This window comes from Ornithorhynchus anatinus, chromosome 18 (assembly GCF_004115215.2).
Source record: "Ornithorhynchus anatinus isolate Pmale09 chromosome 18, mOrnAna1.pri.v4, whole genome shotgun sequence".
Classification (NCBI taxonomy): Eukaryota; Metazoa; Chordata; class Mammalia; order Monotremata; family Ornithorhynchidae; genus Ornithorhynchus; species Ornithorhynchus anatinus.
The window spans coordinates 17,927,339-17,943,347 of NC_041745.1; positions in this window are offsets into that span (position 1 = coordinate 17,927,339).

Consider the following 16,009-nt stretch of genomic DNA (forward strand, 5'->3'; position numbering starts at 1 on the left):
GGGCAGAGTTAAGGCAGGAAAGGACAAACTTGAGGTGAATAAGGTTGGCTTGGTGCTTGAACCTTCGCCAGCAGCGCTCAGCAGCTCAAGCATAAGAGTGGAAGAAGCGGGCAGAGGCAGGATCCAGGGCTGTGGGTTAGTGGAGTGAGACCGGCGGAGGGAAAGGGGGGCAAGTGAATTGAGATGAGTAGAGAGGGTGGAGTTGAGAGCAATAACCTGATCATTGAAAGTGAGAAGAGAGGATAGGGAGGCAAGGAGGGGTGAGATGCTTTGGGAGAGACAGATGGGATCAAGAGAACAGAGGTCTCTGTGGAGGAGTAATATAGATTTGCAGGGGGAGAGAGTGTGAGAGAGGAGGCAAGTGAGAAGGTTATGGTCAGAAAGAGGGATTTCAGAGTTGGTGAGGGTGGAGATAGTGCATTGGTAAGAGGTGATGAGATCGAGGGTGTGACCAAGTTGGTGAGTGGGCGAGGTGTGGTGGAGCAGGAGGTTGGCAGAGTCAAGGAGTGATAGCAGTCGGGCGGCAGAGGAGTCATCTGGTACATCAATGTGGATGTTGAAGTCTCCAAAGATCAGAGTGGAAAGAGAGAAGAAGAGAAGGAAGGTGAGAAAGGGTTCAAGGTGGTTAAAGAAGTTGGAGGTGGGACCAGGGGAGCGGTAGATGACAGCTATAAGAATCTGGAGGGGGTGGTAGAGGCGAATGATATGGGCTTCAAAGAAGGGGAAGGAGAAGAAGGGTGGGGAGGGATAGTGCGGAAGCGGCATTGGGGTGCGAGAAGGAAGCCGACACCTTCTTTCCCGGTGAGTCTGGGGGAAGCCCTTAACAAATACCATCATTATTTATCAGTACTCTAGTATTTCATCCGCATCTATGACATCCATCTACCGTGAATATATCTTTTGTACCTCCTCCCATCTACATTGTCCGGTTCCTTGGGGCAGGGACCACGTTTACTACATCCTGCCGACAGCTCCAACATATCTAGTTGTCCAAATCAGAATTCCTTCTGTCCCACTCAAACCCTGCCTGGCACCTGCTTTTTTTAAAAAATAATAATTCTTATCTGTTTGCATATTCTCCTGGTATGTTTTCATAAATGCTTGTTCCATGCCAGGCACTTTACAAAGTGCTGGGGTAGATTCAAGCTAATCTAGGTGTATACAATCCTGTCCCTCATGGGGTTCACGGGCTTAAACTTCTCTTTTACAGATGATGTAACGGAGGACCAGATCATTCATTCATTTATTCAATCGTACTTACTCATTCATTCAATTATTCAATCGTATTTACTGAGCCCGCGGGATGCGACGGGACTGGTAGTTTGGGAGGTGGAGGCGAACGCTGTCAAGAGCGAGCTACAGACTCCCAGAAGTCTTGGTGCCCTAAGATTCACGGAACCGCCCTCCCCTCGCAACAGGGTCCACTTGGCTGAGGTACAGGATGGGTACCTGGGCTGGGCTCCATGGGAAACAGACGGACAGTGTGGGGACTAATGAAGGTTCATTCCTGCGGGAGCATCTTCGGGAGAGCTAATGCAGATCTGCATGGGTCAGCTTTGAGTTGGTTAATGAGTTGGCTCAATTTATTGAGCGCTTAGTGTGCGCAGAGCACTGTCCTAAGTGATTGGAAAGTACAATTTGGCAACAGATTGAGCCCATTGTTGGCTAGGGATGGTCTCAGTCTATAAGGGGGGAGACAGACAACAAAACAAAACAAGCAGATAGGCTTCGATAGCATCAATATAAATCAATAGATTTATAGATATATACACACCATTAATAAAATAAATAGAATAATAAATGTGTACATATATACACAAGTGCTGTGGGGCGGGGGGGGTAGAGCAGAGGGAGGGAGTAGGGGCGATGGGGAGGGGAGGAGGAGCAGAGGAAGAGGGGGGTTTAATCTGGGAAGGCTTCCTGGTGGAGGTGAGCTCTCAGGCTTTGAAGGGGTGTTCTCACCACGCCAGGGGAAGCGACCAGCACTTGGTATGTGGTCCGGCTCAGTGCCTGGACTGGCGGTTGTGTGCTAAGCACTCTGGGGAGGGAGTGTGATTCAAAGGTGTCTGATTAATTGTGAGTTTGGGATATCAGTGTTCTTCATACTACACCTCATGGGGAGTGGTAACAAGTACTTAAGAAATACCATAATTACCATCATTATTAATAGGAAAACGGCCAGAACAACCTCATTCTGGCCCTCCACCTCTCCCTGGTTCTGGTCCTCCTCCCCCTCTTCCTGGACCACCTCCTCATCTTGGTCCTAGACCTCCTCCTCCTCCACCTGGTCCTGGCTCTCCTCCTCTGCCTGGTCCTGGCCCTCCTCCACCCAGTCCTGGCCCTCCTCCACTCAGTTCTGGTCCTCCTCCTCCACTTGGTCCTGGCCCCCCTCTTCCTGGCCCCCTTCTTCCACCTGGTCCTGGCCTTCCTAATCGACCTGGTCCTGGCTCTCCTCTTCTGCCTGGTCCTGCCCCTCCTCCTCCACCTGGTCCTGCCCCTCCTCCTCCACCTGGTCCTGGCCATCCTCCTCCATCTGTTCCTGGTCCTCCACCTCCACCTGATCCTGGCCCAAGTCCTATGCCTGGTCCTGGCCCTCTTCCTCTGCCTCTACTTGGCCCTTCACCTCCTCCTGGTCCTGGCCCACCTCTCACCGTGGTCCTAATACTCCTCCTGCCCTTGATCCTGGCTTTCCTCTCCGTCTGGTCTTTGTATTCCTCCTTCAGATTGTCTTGATCCACCCTCCACTACCTGGTCCTAGCCCACTTCCTCTGCCTGCTAATGGTCCTCCTCCTTTGTCTGGTCCTGGCCCTCCTCATTCGCCTGGCACTGGATTCTCTGCACCATCCAGTCTTGACACTTCTCCTCTGCTTGCTAGTGGCCTTCCTCCTTTGGTTGTTCAAGGGCTTTCTCCTCTGTCTGATCCTGGCCTACCTCCTCTGCCTGGTCCTTTCCCTCCTCCCCCTGATGCTGGCCCTCCTCATCTGCCCTGCCCTGGCCCACTTCCTCCCCCAAATCCAGTTCTCCTCTGCCTCCTGGTTCTGGACCTCTTCCTTCCCCCAGTCCTTGCCCCCTTTCTCCTAACCCTAAACCTAATCCTGTACCCAACACTAACCTTGACCATAACTGTAACCTTACTATTAGCCCTAACTCTAACCCTAACCCTATCCCTGGAAAATAGCCCTAACTCTAACCCTAACCCTATCCCTGGAAACTAGCCCTATAGCTAAACCTAACTCTAACTCTAGCCATAACTCTTATTCTAACTCAAACCATAAATTTAACCACATCTAACCATAATCCTAACTATTCTTTCATTCATTCATTCAATCAATCATATTTATTGAGTGCTTACTGTGTGCCAAGCACTGTACTAAGCACTTAGGAGAATACAAGATAACAATAAACAGACATCATATTCCCTACCCACAATGATCTGACAGTCTAGAGAGGGGAGAGACAGACAGTAATATAAATAAATAAGTGACAGATATCTATGTAAGTGCTGTGAGGCTGTGGAGGGGGACAACAAAGGGAGCAAGTCAGGGTGACACAGAGGGACTGAGGGAAGAGGAGAGGTGGTTTAGTCAGAGAAGACCTCTTGGAGGAGGTGCACCTTTAATAAAGCTTTGAAGTGGGGAACAGCAGTGTTCTGTCAGATTTGAGGAGGGAGGGAGTTCCAGGCCAGAGGCAGGATGTGAGTGAGGGGTCTGCCATGAAATAGACGAGATTGACGTACAGTGTGAAGGTTAACATTAGAGGAACGGAGTGTGGACTGGGTTGTAGCAGGAGAGTAGCAAGGTGAGGTAGAAGGGTCAAGGTGATTGAGTGCTTTAAAGTTAAAGGTGAGTAGTTTTTGTTTGCTGCAAGGGGGGGTGGGCAACCACTGGAGTTTTCTGAGGAGTGGAGAAACATGTCCTGAACGTTTTTGTAGAAAAATGATCTGTGCAGCAGAGTGAAGTATGGACTGGAGTGGGGAGAGACAGGGGGCTGGCAGGCCAGCAAGGAGGCTGACGCAGTAATACTGGTGAGATAAGATGAGTTACTGTATTAACATGGTAACAGTTTGGATAGAGAGGAAAGATCAGAGTTTAGCAATTTCATGAAGGTGGGGCCAACAGGATTTAGTGATGAATTGAATATGTGGGTTGAATGAGAAAGAGGAGTCAAGGATAATGCCAAGGTTATGGGCTTGCCAGACAGGAAGGATGGTGCTGCAGTCTACAGTGATGGGAAAGTCATGGGGAGGACAGGGTTTGGGTGCGAAAATAAGTTTTGTTTTGGAGATGTTAAGTTTGAGGTGATGGAAGGACATCCAAGTAGAGATGTCTTGAAGGCAGGAGTAAATGTGAGATTGCAGAGAGGGAGAGAGATCAGGGCTGGAGATGTAGATTTGGGTATCATCTGCATAAAGGTGGTTGTTGAAGCTATGCTAGCGAATGAGTTCTCCAAAAAAGTGGGTGTAGATGGAGAATAGAAGGGGACCCAGAACAGAACCTTGAGGGACTCACACAGCTAGAGGGTAGAAGGTGGAGAAGGAGTCCCCTAACAAAGTATGGCCAGAGAGCTAAGAGGAGAATTTGGAGAGGGTAGTGTCAGCGAGGCCAAGGTTGGATAATATTTCCAGGAGAAGGGGATAGTCGACTGTTTCGAAGGCAACTGAGAGGTCAAGGAGGACTGGGATGGAGTAGAGGCCATTGGATTTAACATGAAAGAGATCCTTGGAGACCTTTGAGAGGTCTAGCCCTAACTGTAACCCCCAATCAACCTCTTAACTCTAAACCTAACCCTAGCCCTAGTCTAGTCCTAGTCCTAACCCCAAGTCCACCATTAATTTTAGCCCTGGGCCTAGCCCTAACTCTTTCCCTAACACTAGCTCTAGGCCTAGCCATAACCCTAATGCTACTTCTAATCCTAACCATAATCCTAACTACCTAACCATAACCCTAGTCCTAACTCTAACCTTCACCTTAACCTTAGTCCTGGCACATGGGTCCTAAACCTAACCCTGACCCCACCAGTACCCTAATTGTAATTTCCCAGGGCTGTGGAAGTGAGTCTGGGAGTCTATGTGAGTGGTCTCTTCCAACCTTGAAAATGACATTTACCCTGTAAATTTACTAGGGTAGCAAATTGACCTAGCTAGCCCAATCCCTAACACTAAATCTACCCTAACCCTAACTCCCAGAGATGTATCTGGGTGCCTTTATGGGAGAAAATTTTCCACCCCAAGAATGTCACTCATCCTGTAACTCAGAGCTACAAAGTGCCCTAACCCTAACCTTGGCCCTAAACTTGACCCCAAATCTACCCCTAATCCTAACCCTAACCTTAATCTTAACCCTAAACCTAACCCTGGTTTAACCTTAAAACTAAATCTCACCTTTGCCGTAACATTTAACTAACCCCACATCCTCAGGGCTGCAAATGTATGTCTGGAGATCTGTAAGGGGGATGTTTTCAGCCCCAAGAGTGTCAATCACCCTGTAACTCTTCCAGGGCACCATATTGCCCTAACCTTGAATCTACCCATAAACCTAACCCCAATTTATGCCTAACCCTAACCCTAAACCTGATGCTATATTTACCTGAAAAACTAACCATAATCTAAACACTAGCCCTAACACTAACCCCGCCCCTAACCTAAGCCTTAACTCAAAATCTAATCTTAACCCTAATCCTAACCCTAATCCTAACACCTTAATACTAACCCTAACCCCAACTCTAACTGCAACCCTAATGCTAAAACTAACCATAACCATAACTCTCACCTAACTCCAAATCCTAAATCTGTCCATAGCCCTAATCCTAAACCAAGGCCTAGCTCTAAGCCTAGCTGTAATGCAAACACTTCCCAAATCTAACCTAATTCTAGACCTAACCTTAACCCTAATTCTAGCCCTGTGCTTTACCCTTAACCACAACCCTAGCCTTAAGCCTAACGCTAGCCCATCCCTTATCTTAACTCTAGCTCTAACCCTAGTTCTGACCCTAAACCAACCCCCGGATCTATTCATAACCTTATGTTTAGCCTCAGCACTAACACTAACACTACAACAAACCCCAACCCTACCCCTAAAACCTAACATGAGTCCTAGCCTTAGCTGATCCCTAATTCTAACCTTAACTCTAATTCTAACCTTAACCTTAACCCGAACCCTAACCCTGACCCTAAACCTCACCAAAATCCCTCACCAAAATCCTTATCCTAACTCTAATCCTCTATCTAAACCTAATCCCAACCTTAGTCCTATTTCTAGCCCTATCCCTAACACTACCCTTACCCTTAGGTAGGTCTTACATCTACCTACCACTAACTCAACTAACTCTAACCCTAACTTCAACACTAAATATAACCCTAATCCTAACCCTAACATTAACCTTAATCCTTTCCATATACCTAATCCTAACCCAAATCCTAGGCCTAGCCCCAACCCAAACCCTAATCTTAGCCCTAGGCGTAACCTTAACCCTACCACTAAACCAAACCATAACCTTAAAATTAACACTAACCCTAACCTTAACCTAACCCCAAACTGAGCCCTAATGCTAAACCTAAACCTAATCCTAAAACTCCCAGGTCCTAACTCAGATGCTAACCCAAACAATAAACCTAAACCTTACCATAAATAACTCTAATCCTCAAACCTAACCCTATCTCTGAACTTCCTTTTAATGATAGTGCTGGTACTATTGGGCCCAGCCTTTTCCACAACCCTCACCCTAATCCTAACCCTAAACTGAAGGCTAAACTTGACCCTAACAATAACCATAAATATAACCCTACCTCTAAACAAATTCTTAGCACTAACCCTAAGGAAAACCCTAAAATTAACCCTAACCCTAGCCCTATGCCTAACAGTAACCCTAATCCTCAGCCTAACCATAATCTCAACCCTAAACCTAATCCCATTACTAACCCTAACCATAACCCTATTCTCAAATTTAATACTAACCCAAAATCAAACAATAATTTATGGCTAGCCTTAGCCCTACTGTTAACACTAATCCTAATCTTAACCCTAACCCTTCCCCTAGCCCTAGCCATAACCTTAGCCATAAAACAACCATTAGCACTAACATAACTGGTAGCCCTAGCCTGAACACTAACTCCAACCCTAACCCTAACCCCAACCCCAACTCCAACCCCAATCCTATCCATAACCCTAATCCTAGCTCAGCCCTAACCCCAACCTTAAGGCTAACTCTACCTCTATATCTGACACTAGCCATTTCCCTGGGCCTAGTCCTAATGCTAACATTAAGTCTAACCATATCCCTAACTCTAACCCTAATTTTAGCTCTAACCTTAAATTTAACCCTGAGTTTAGGCCCAAATTTAGACCCAATGCTAACCCTATCTCTAATTTTAGCTCTAGCCCAATTGCTAGCCCTGACTAACACTAAACGTCACCTTAATTCAAATCCCAACCCTAACCCGAACTCTACACCTAATCCTAAAACTAACCCTAGGCCTAGCTCTAATCCTTACCATAACCCTAGCCCTAGGCCTAGCCTTAAATCTACAACTAATCAGGACATTAACTTTAAAGCAATCCCTAGCCCTAACCTAACCCTAAGCCCAAACCTAGATTTAACACTAACCCTATCCCTACCCCTAGCCCTAGCCCAACTGCTAATCCCAACCATAACACTAAACTTTACCATAAACCAAACCCCAACCCTAGCCCTATCTCCACCCCTTATCCTAAAACTAGCCCTAAACCAGGCCCTAAACCTAACCATAACCCTAGCCCCAGGTTTAGCATCAGTCTACACCTAACCCTAACACTAACCCTAACCTAAAAGTAAACCCAAGCTGAGACCTAATGCTAACCCTATCCCTACCCCAAGACCTAACCCTAGTCCTAGCCCTAGTGTTAACCCTAACTATAACACTTAGTCTTCCCATAACCCTATCCCAAAACCTAGCCCTAGGCCCGGCCTTACACCTGTGCCTATCCATAAAGTTAACCCTAAGACTAATCCTAAACCCAACCCCAAATCTAGCTCTAACCCTAACCCCAGCCCTAACTCTAAGCACCAAGTCTATCTTTAAAACTAACCTTAACACAAACCTCAAAGCTAATACTAACCCTAACCCTATCCCTAGGGCTAGCCCTAGTCTTCATGCAAACACTAACCCTATCCCTAACTCCCCCAGGTTGTGGAAACATTTCTGGGAGCCTGTGTGGATAGTAACTCTGCAACTCTACCAACTCTGCAACTCTCCCAAACCAATAGGTAGCTCTAACACTATCCCTAACCCTCATTCTAAATCAAACCCTAGCCCTAACCCTAATTCTATCACTAATTGTAACTCTAATACAAAACCCTAACCCTAACCTGGGGTCTAGCCCTAGCTCTAGCTAGCCCTAGCCATAACCTTAGCTATAAAACTAACACCAGCCCTAACGCTACTGCTAGCCCTAGCCCGAACACTAATCCCAACCCTAGCTGTAACCCCAATCCTATCCGTAACCCTAACCCTAGCTCAGACCTAAATCCAACCCTAGGGCTAACTCTTCCCCTGTCTCTTGCCCCTAGTCCTAATGCTAACTTTAAGCCTAACTGTATACCTAACCCTAACCCTAACCTGAGCTCTAACCCTAACTTTAACCCTAACCCTAGGCCCAAACCTAGACCTAACGCTAACCTGATCACTTAACTTCAGCCCCATTGCTAACCCTAAACATAACAATGAATCTCACCATAACCCAACTCCCAACCCTAACCCGATCTCTACACCTAATCCTAAAGCTAACCCTAAGCCTAGCCCTAACCTTCAGTTTAAACCTAGCCCTAGGCCTAGCCTTAAATTTACAGCTAATCAGAACACTAATTTTAAAACTATACCTAGCTCTAACCCTAACCAGAACCCTAAACTCTAACCCTAACCCTAAACCCAAACCTAGACATGAAACTAACCCTAACCGAACCCCTAGCCCAAGCCCAACTGCTAATCCTAACCATAACACTTAACCTTACCATAAACAAGACCTCAACCCTAGCCCTATCTCTACACCTAATCTTAAAACTAGCCCTAGGCCTATCCCTAAACTTAACCAAAACCCTAGCCCCATGCCTAACCTTAGTCTACACCTATCCCTAACCCTAACATTAACCCATACCCTTAAAGTAAGCCCAAGCTGAGACCTAATGCTAACCCTTTCCATACCCAAAGACCTAACTTTAGCCCTGGCCCTAGTGTTAACCCCCAGTGTGACACTAAACCTCACCGTAACCCTAACACCAACCCTATCCCAAAACCTAGCCCTAACCCTAACCCTATCCCAAAACCTAGCCCTAGGCCCAGCCTGTAGCTAATCATAAGGCTAACCCTAAACCTAACCCCAATCCTAAACCCAAACCTAGCTCTAAACCTAACCATAACCCTAAACTTAACCCTACCACTAACCAAATCCTTAACACTAACTCTAGGGCAAACCCTAACACTAATCCTAATCCTAACCCTAGCCCTAAACCTAACACTAACCCTAACCCTCAGCCTAACTGTAATCCTAACCCTAAATCTAATCATAATGCTAATCCTTAAACCCAAACCAAACCCTAACTTTATTCCTATACTACCCCTAGCTCTAGCCCTAGCCCTAGTGCTAACAGTAATCCTAATCCTAATCTTAACCCTAACCCTACCTAGGCCAAACACTAATACTAACACTAATCCTAACCTTAAATTTAGCCCAAGCCTTACGACTGTTCCAAATCCTAAACCTAACCTTAATCATAAACCTAGGACTAGCCCTAGCCCTAACTGTAACCCTAACACTAGGATGAGTCGTAATCCTAAACCTAAGCATGAGCCTAGCCATAACCCTAACCCCAACCATAACCCTAACCCAAAGACTTAGTCCTACCCCTAATCCTAACCCTCATGCAATCCCTAACCCTAACCCTAACTGTAACCCTAACCCCGGGATGGGTCCCTAAATCTTGCATTACCTTAACCCTAACCCTATCCCAAACCCTAACCCTAAACCAATCCCTAACCCTAAATTTAACCCTGACCCTAAGTCTATCTCTAACCCTAACCACAACCCTGACCATAACCCTAAATCTCACCAAAATCCTAACCTCAACCCTAACCCAGTTGTCATGATTTTTGTTTTCTTGACGTTCAAATATAGGCCTATCTTTTTGCTCTGTTCCTCAATTTATGAAAATAAACCCTTCAAGTTTTCTTCACTTTCTGCTAGTAGGGTTGTTTCATCAGCATAACAAAGGTTGTTTATATTCTTCCCTTTGATCTTTACTCCCTGTTCATCTTCATCCAATCCAGCTTCTCTTATTAGGTATTTGGTGTAAAGGATGAATAGATAAGGCGGTGAGATACATCCTTGTCTTACTCCTTTACTAATGGGAAACCAATCTGTTTCTCCATATTCTATTCTGATTGTAGCCTCTTATTGTCATACAGGATCCATATTAATGCAATTAAATAGTCCAGTAAGCCCATTTTCCTTAATGTGCTCCATAGATTCTCGTGATCTACGTAGTCAAAGGCCTTACTATAATCAATAAAGCACAAGCTGATTTTCTTCTCTCCTGGGATGGATAATCAATAATAAAGGAAATAGTAGCCAAGAAATATGCAGAAGATTAATGTTAGGAAGACTAGCTATGAAGAGCCTGGAAAAAGTCTTGAAATGTGCTGATGTAACAGTTGCCACAAAAATACAAATTGTCAACTCTATGGTATTTCCAGTGACAATGTGTGGATCCGATAGCTGGACAATGAAAAAACAGGATAGAAAGAACATCTATTCTTTTGAAAAGTGGTGTTGGAGAAGGCTTTTGCAAATACCATGGACTGCCCAAAAGACAAATAAATGGATTTTAGAGCAAATTACCCCTAAGTGGTCTTTAGAAGGCCAAATGACTCAACTTAGGTTAGCATATTTTGGACACATAATCAGGAGGACTATTTCTCTGGAGAAGACACTAATGCTATGAAAGGTCCAGGGAAAACGTGGAAGAGGCAGACCAGCAGCTAGATCGAGACCAAAACAACGATACCGGAAGAACCATTAGAAAGGTTATGACAGAGGACTGGACATTCTGGCAAAAGTTTATCTATGGAGTCGCTATGAATTGGAATCGACTCAACGGCACATAATAATAACAATAATGATAATAATAATTATAAACCCTAACCCTCTCTCTAAACCTAATCCTAAAGCTAATCCTATTCTTAGCCTCATCCCTAACATTAACCCTACCCCAGACCTATTCTTACGCCTACCATTTACCCTAACTCTAACCCTAAATATAACCTCACCCCTAAATATAACCCTAATCTTAACCCTAACACTAACCCTAAACCTCTTTATATACCTAATCTTAACCCAAATCCTAGCCCTAGCCCCAACCCCAACACTAACCGTAGCCTTGGCGTAGACTCAATTCTCTGACTAAACCAAACCATAACCCTGAGATTAGCACTAACATTAACACTAGATTAACACTAACTCAGGCCTCTGGCCTGGAGTCCTTCTTCGTCAAATCCACCAAATTAGCACACTTCCCCCTTCAAAGCACTACTGAAATCTCACCTACTCCAGGCAGCCTTCCCAGACTAAACCCCCCTTTTCCTCTGCTCCCCCTCCCTTCCCCAACACCCCCACCAACTCCCTCTGCTCTACCACCCTCCCTGCCCCACAGCACCTGTGTGTATATATGTACATATTTATAATTCTTTATTTTATTAATATGTAATGTATCTATAATTCTATTTATATTGATGTTATTAATGCCTTTTTACTTGTTTTCCTGTCTGTCTCCCCCCTCCCCCACCCCCCACCCCCTGTAGACTGCGAGCCTGTTGTGGGCAGGGATTGTCTCTATTTGTTGCTGAATTGTACTTTCCAAGAGTTTAGTACAGTGCTCTGTACAAAGTAAGCTCTCAGTAAATGCGATTGAATGAATGAACACTAACTTTGTTTAGTGTTAGTGATTAAACTGATTAACACTAGCTAGATTAACACTAACACTAATACTAACCAAACTCCAAACCAGTACTAATGCTAAACCTAAACCTAATCCTAAACCTAACCCAGTCCCTAACACTAGTGTTAACCTTAACAATAACCCTAAACCTCACCATAACACCTAATCCCAAACTCTAACACTATCTCTGCACTTCCCTTTAATGGTAATACTGGGTTTAGCCTAAACCTGAACCCTAGCCATAGCCCTAGTACTATCCTTAAACCTACCACTAACCCTAACCTACACCTAACACTATTGCTAATCTTAATCCTAATCCTAACTCCAGCGTTAAACCTAACCCTAACCCTAGCCCATAGTGCTAGCCCTAACCCTAACACTAGGCCTAGCCCTAACTCTAAATCTAACCCAAACCCTAAATCTAACACTAATCCAACCCTAACCCTATCCCTAACCTTCATGCAAACAATAACCCAACCCTAACTCCCCCAGGTTCTGGAAACATTTCTGGGAGCCCGTGTAGGTAGGCCTTTCTATCCTCTAGTATTTCACTCATCTTGCAACTCTACCAAACCAATAATTATCACTTACACTATCCCTAACCCTCATTCTAACTCAAACCCTAGCCTTAATCCAAATTCTACCAGTAACTGTAACTCTAACAAAACCCTAACCCTAACCTGTGGCCTACCCCTAGGCCTAGCCATAACCTTAACCATAAAACTAACACTATCCCTAACACTACTGCTAGTCCTAGTCTGAATTCTAATCCCAGCCCTAGCTCTAATCCCAGTCTTATCTATAACCCTAACCCTAGCTCAGCCCTAAACCCAACCTTAAGGCTAACACCTCCCCCTATCTCTAGCACTAGCCATAAAACAACCACAAACTGAAAGAAATACTGCCAGCTCAAGCCCGAACACTAGCCCCAACCCTATAATCCTATCCATAACTCTAAACCTAGTTCAGCCTTTAACCCCAACCTTAAGACTAACTCTACCCCTATTTCTAGCATTAGCCATTGCCCTGCCTCTAGTCCTAATGCTAAAATTAAGCCTAGCCATATGCCTGACCCTAACCCTAACCTTAGTTCTAACCTTAACCTTAACCCTAACCCAAGGTCCAAACTTATACCTAATGTTAACCCTATCTCTACCCCCAGCTCTAGCCCAATTGCTAACCCTGACCATAACACTAAACCTCACCAACCAACCCCAACCGCAACCCTAACCCCATCTCTACACCTAATCCCAAAGTTAACCCTAGACCTAGCCCTAACCGTCAGCATAACCCTAGCCCTAGCCCTAGCCTTAAGTCTACAATCAATCTGAACATTAACCTTAAAACTATCCCTAGCCCTAACTCCAAATGCTAACCCTAAGCTCTAACCCTAGCCCTTGGTCCAAACTTAAGCTAAAGCTAACCCTATCCCTACCCCTAGCCCAACTGCTAACCCTAACCCTAACCTTACCATAAGCCAAACCCCAACCCTAACCCTATCTCTACACCTATTCCTAAAAATTGCCCTAGGCCTAGAACTAAGCCCAACCTTAGCCCTAGTCCCAGGCCTAGCCTTAGTGTTCACCTAAGGAAGCTGAAGCTGAGACCTAATGCTAACCCAATCCCTACTCAAAGGCCTACCTCTAACCTTGCCCTAGTGTTATCCCTAAGAGTAACACTAAACCTCACCATAACCCTAACACCCACCCTATCCCAAAGCCTAGCCCTAGGCCCAGCTGTATGCCTGTGTCTAACCATAAGGCTAATCCTAAACCTAAACCTCACCCTAACCCTGGCCATAACCCTACAACCAAACAAACCAAATCCTAACCTTGTACTAGTCATAACTATAACCCTAATCCTAAAACCCTAATCCTAATCTTAAATGTACCCTCAAACTAACCTTAACCTTAGTCCTAAATTTAACCCTATATCTAAACCTAACCCTATCCCTGTCAGTAGCCCCAACCCTAATCCTAGCCCCAAAACATGCCCTGACCCCAACTCTAACCCTCAACCTCACTGTAGCCCTAACCCTACCCCAAACCCAATCTTTAACCCTAATCCTAACCCTAGACATAAGCCACGCCTTAACCCTATCCCTAGCCACAGCCCCCACCCTAACCCTAAACCTAAGCCTAAACCTAACCATAACCATAACTCTGAACTTAACCTTACCTCTCATCAAGTCCTTAACACTAACCCCAGGGTAAACCTTAACACTAATCCTAACACTAGCACTAAACCTGACACTAACCCTAACTGTAATTCTAACCTTAACCCTAAATTTATCCATAATCCTAACCCTAACCCTAACCTTAACTATAACCATAATTCCGAACCTAACATCGCACACCAAACTCTGGCACAAGAGATGGATCAGGTCAACCTGCTAGCCAGAGTTACCATTCTCTAGTGCATAGATGATATCTTAGTTGGGGGCATGACAAAGAACCAGAGGCAATCAAACACTTGTAGGACCTGGACATACTCTCTCCCCCAACCCTCATCCCCGCCCCCAGGACGAGCCAGGTACTATCCCAATTTGTCATTTTCATGGGAATATTATGGGAAAGAGTAGGACAAGACACCAATATGGCCATCCTAGCCACAGTTCCAAGCCCCATCTCTAAGGACAATGTCCGGTCAGTCCTGGGAATGTTGGGATTTTGGAGGTGCCATCACCCAGGATTCACGATTTGGGTCTGGCTCTTGTTCTCCTTGCTCAAGAAAGGTGCCCAGTGGAGTGGACAGAGATGTGAGAGGCTGCCCTGCATGAGATCAACCAAGCCATGAAGCAATACTGAGCCCTCAGACCTCTCAATAGGAAAAAAAAACACTTGTCTTACATGTCAGGGATAGAACCGCTTCATGTTGGAATCGGCGGGATGGAAGGGAGGCTAGAGTCACTATTCTCCTTGGGAGATGATGATCACTGCCTTGTAAGAGGCTCTTTGGGCTACTGAAGACATTATGGGAGAATGGGAAATAACCCTGCCATATCCCAAAGAAGATTGGGAGGGCCATTCCTGTGTCCCCAGGGGTCGTCAACACCTACACCATCCAGAGGATGGTTGGATATGTAACCTATAGAGACTGGAAAGAGAGCAGGCCCATGTTGCAAGGATGCCTCACTAAGATGGCTGTTCTGTACCCTAGCGGACCACCTGTGGTTTCCCTGGATCCGGTGATCAAGGAGGCACCAACAGTCACGCAGCTTCGAGATACCCAGACGTGGAACCAAACCTGGTTCACTGATAGCAGGGCTCACAGGGAAAATGGCCAGTGGATGGCATGAGCAGTAGCCTTGTGCCCAGTCATGGGACAGGGGGTCACCGAGGAGGTCGAAGGGTCCACCCTCATGGCCAAGTTATTGGCTCCCCTGTTAGCAGCCAGAGCTGGTGTGGAGGTTATTTACACGGATTCATGGCCCTCTTTTAAAGGTGCAACCACGTGGACCCCTGCCTAGGAGGCCCACTAGTGAAAAGCCCAAGGTCAGGAGATCTGGGGAAAGGAGCTATAGCGAGAGTTACTGGAAATCACATTTCAGCAGTCTTTTCAGGTCAAAAACATTGCAGGGGTTCTGATCTCACAGTGACTTAGTGGAATAAGGAAGTGGATCTCCTGACCTGAACTAGGGTGGTCCAGACCCCAGACCAGAAATTGCTGGACTGGATCAACCAAGAGAATGGGCATGATGGAGTGGAGGGCCTGGTTGGTTGGAGCCAGTGTATGAGTTGGCCAGTCACATGAAAGCAAGTCACATGAAAGCAAGCATATTCATTCATTCATTCAATCGTATTCATGGAGTGCTTACTGTATGCAGAGCACTGTATGAAGCATTTGGGAGAGTACAATACAACAACAAACGGTGACAGTCCCTGCTCACAGTCTAGATAAATAAAATTACCGATATGTACATAAGTGCTTTGGGGCTGGGAGGAGAGAAGAGCAAAAGGGATAAATAAAATTTAAGATATATACATAAAGTGCTTTAGGGCTGGGAAGAGGGAAGAGACAAGGGACCAAATCAGGGTGACCCAGA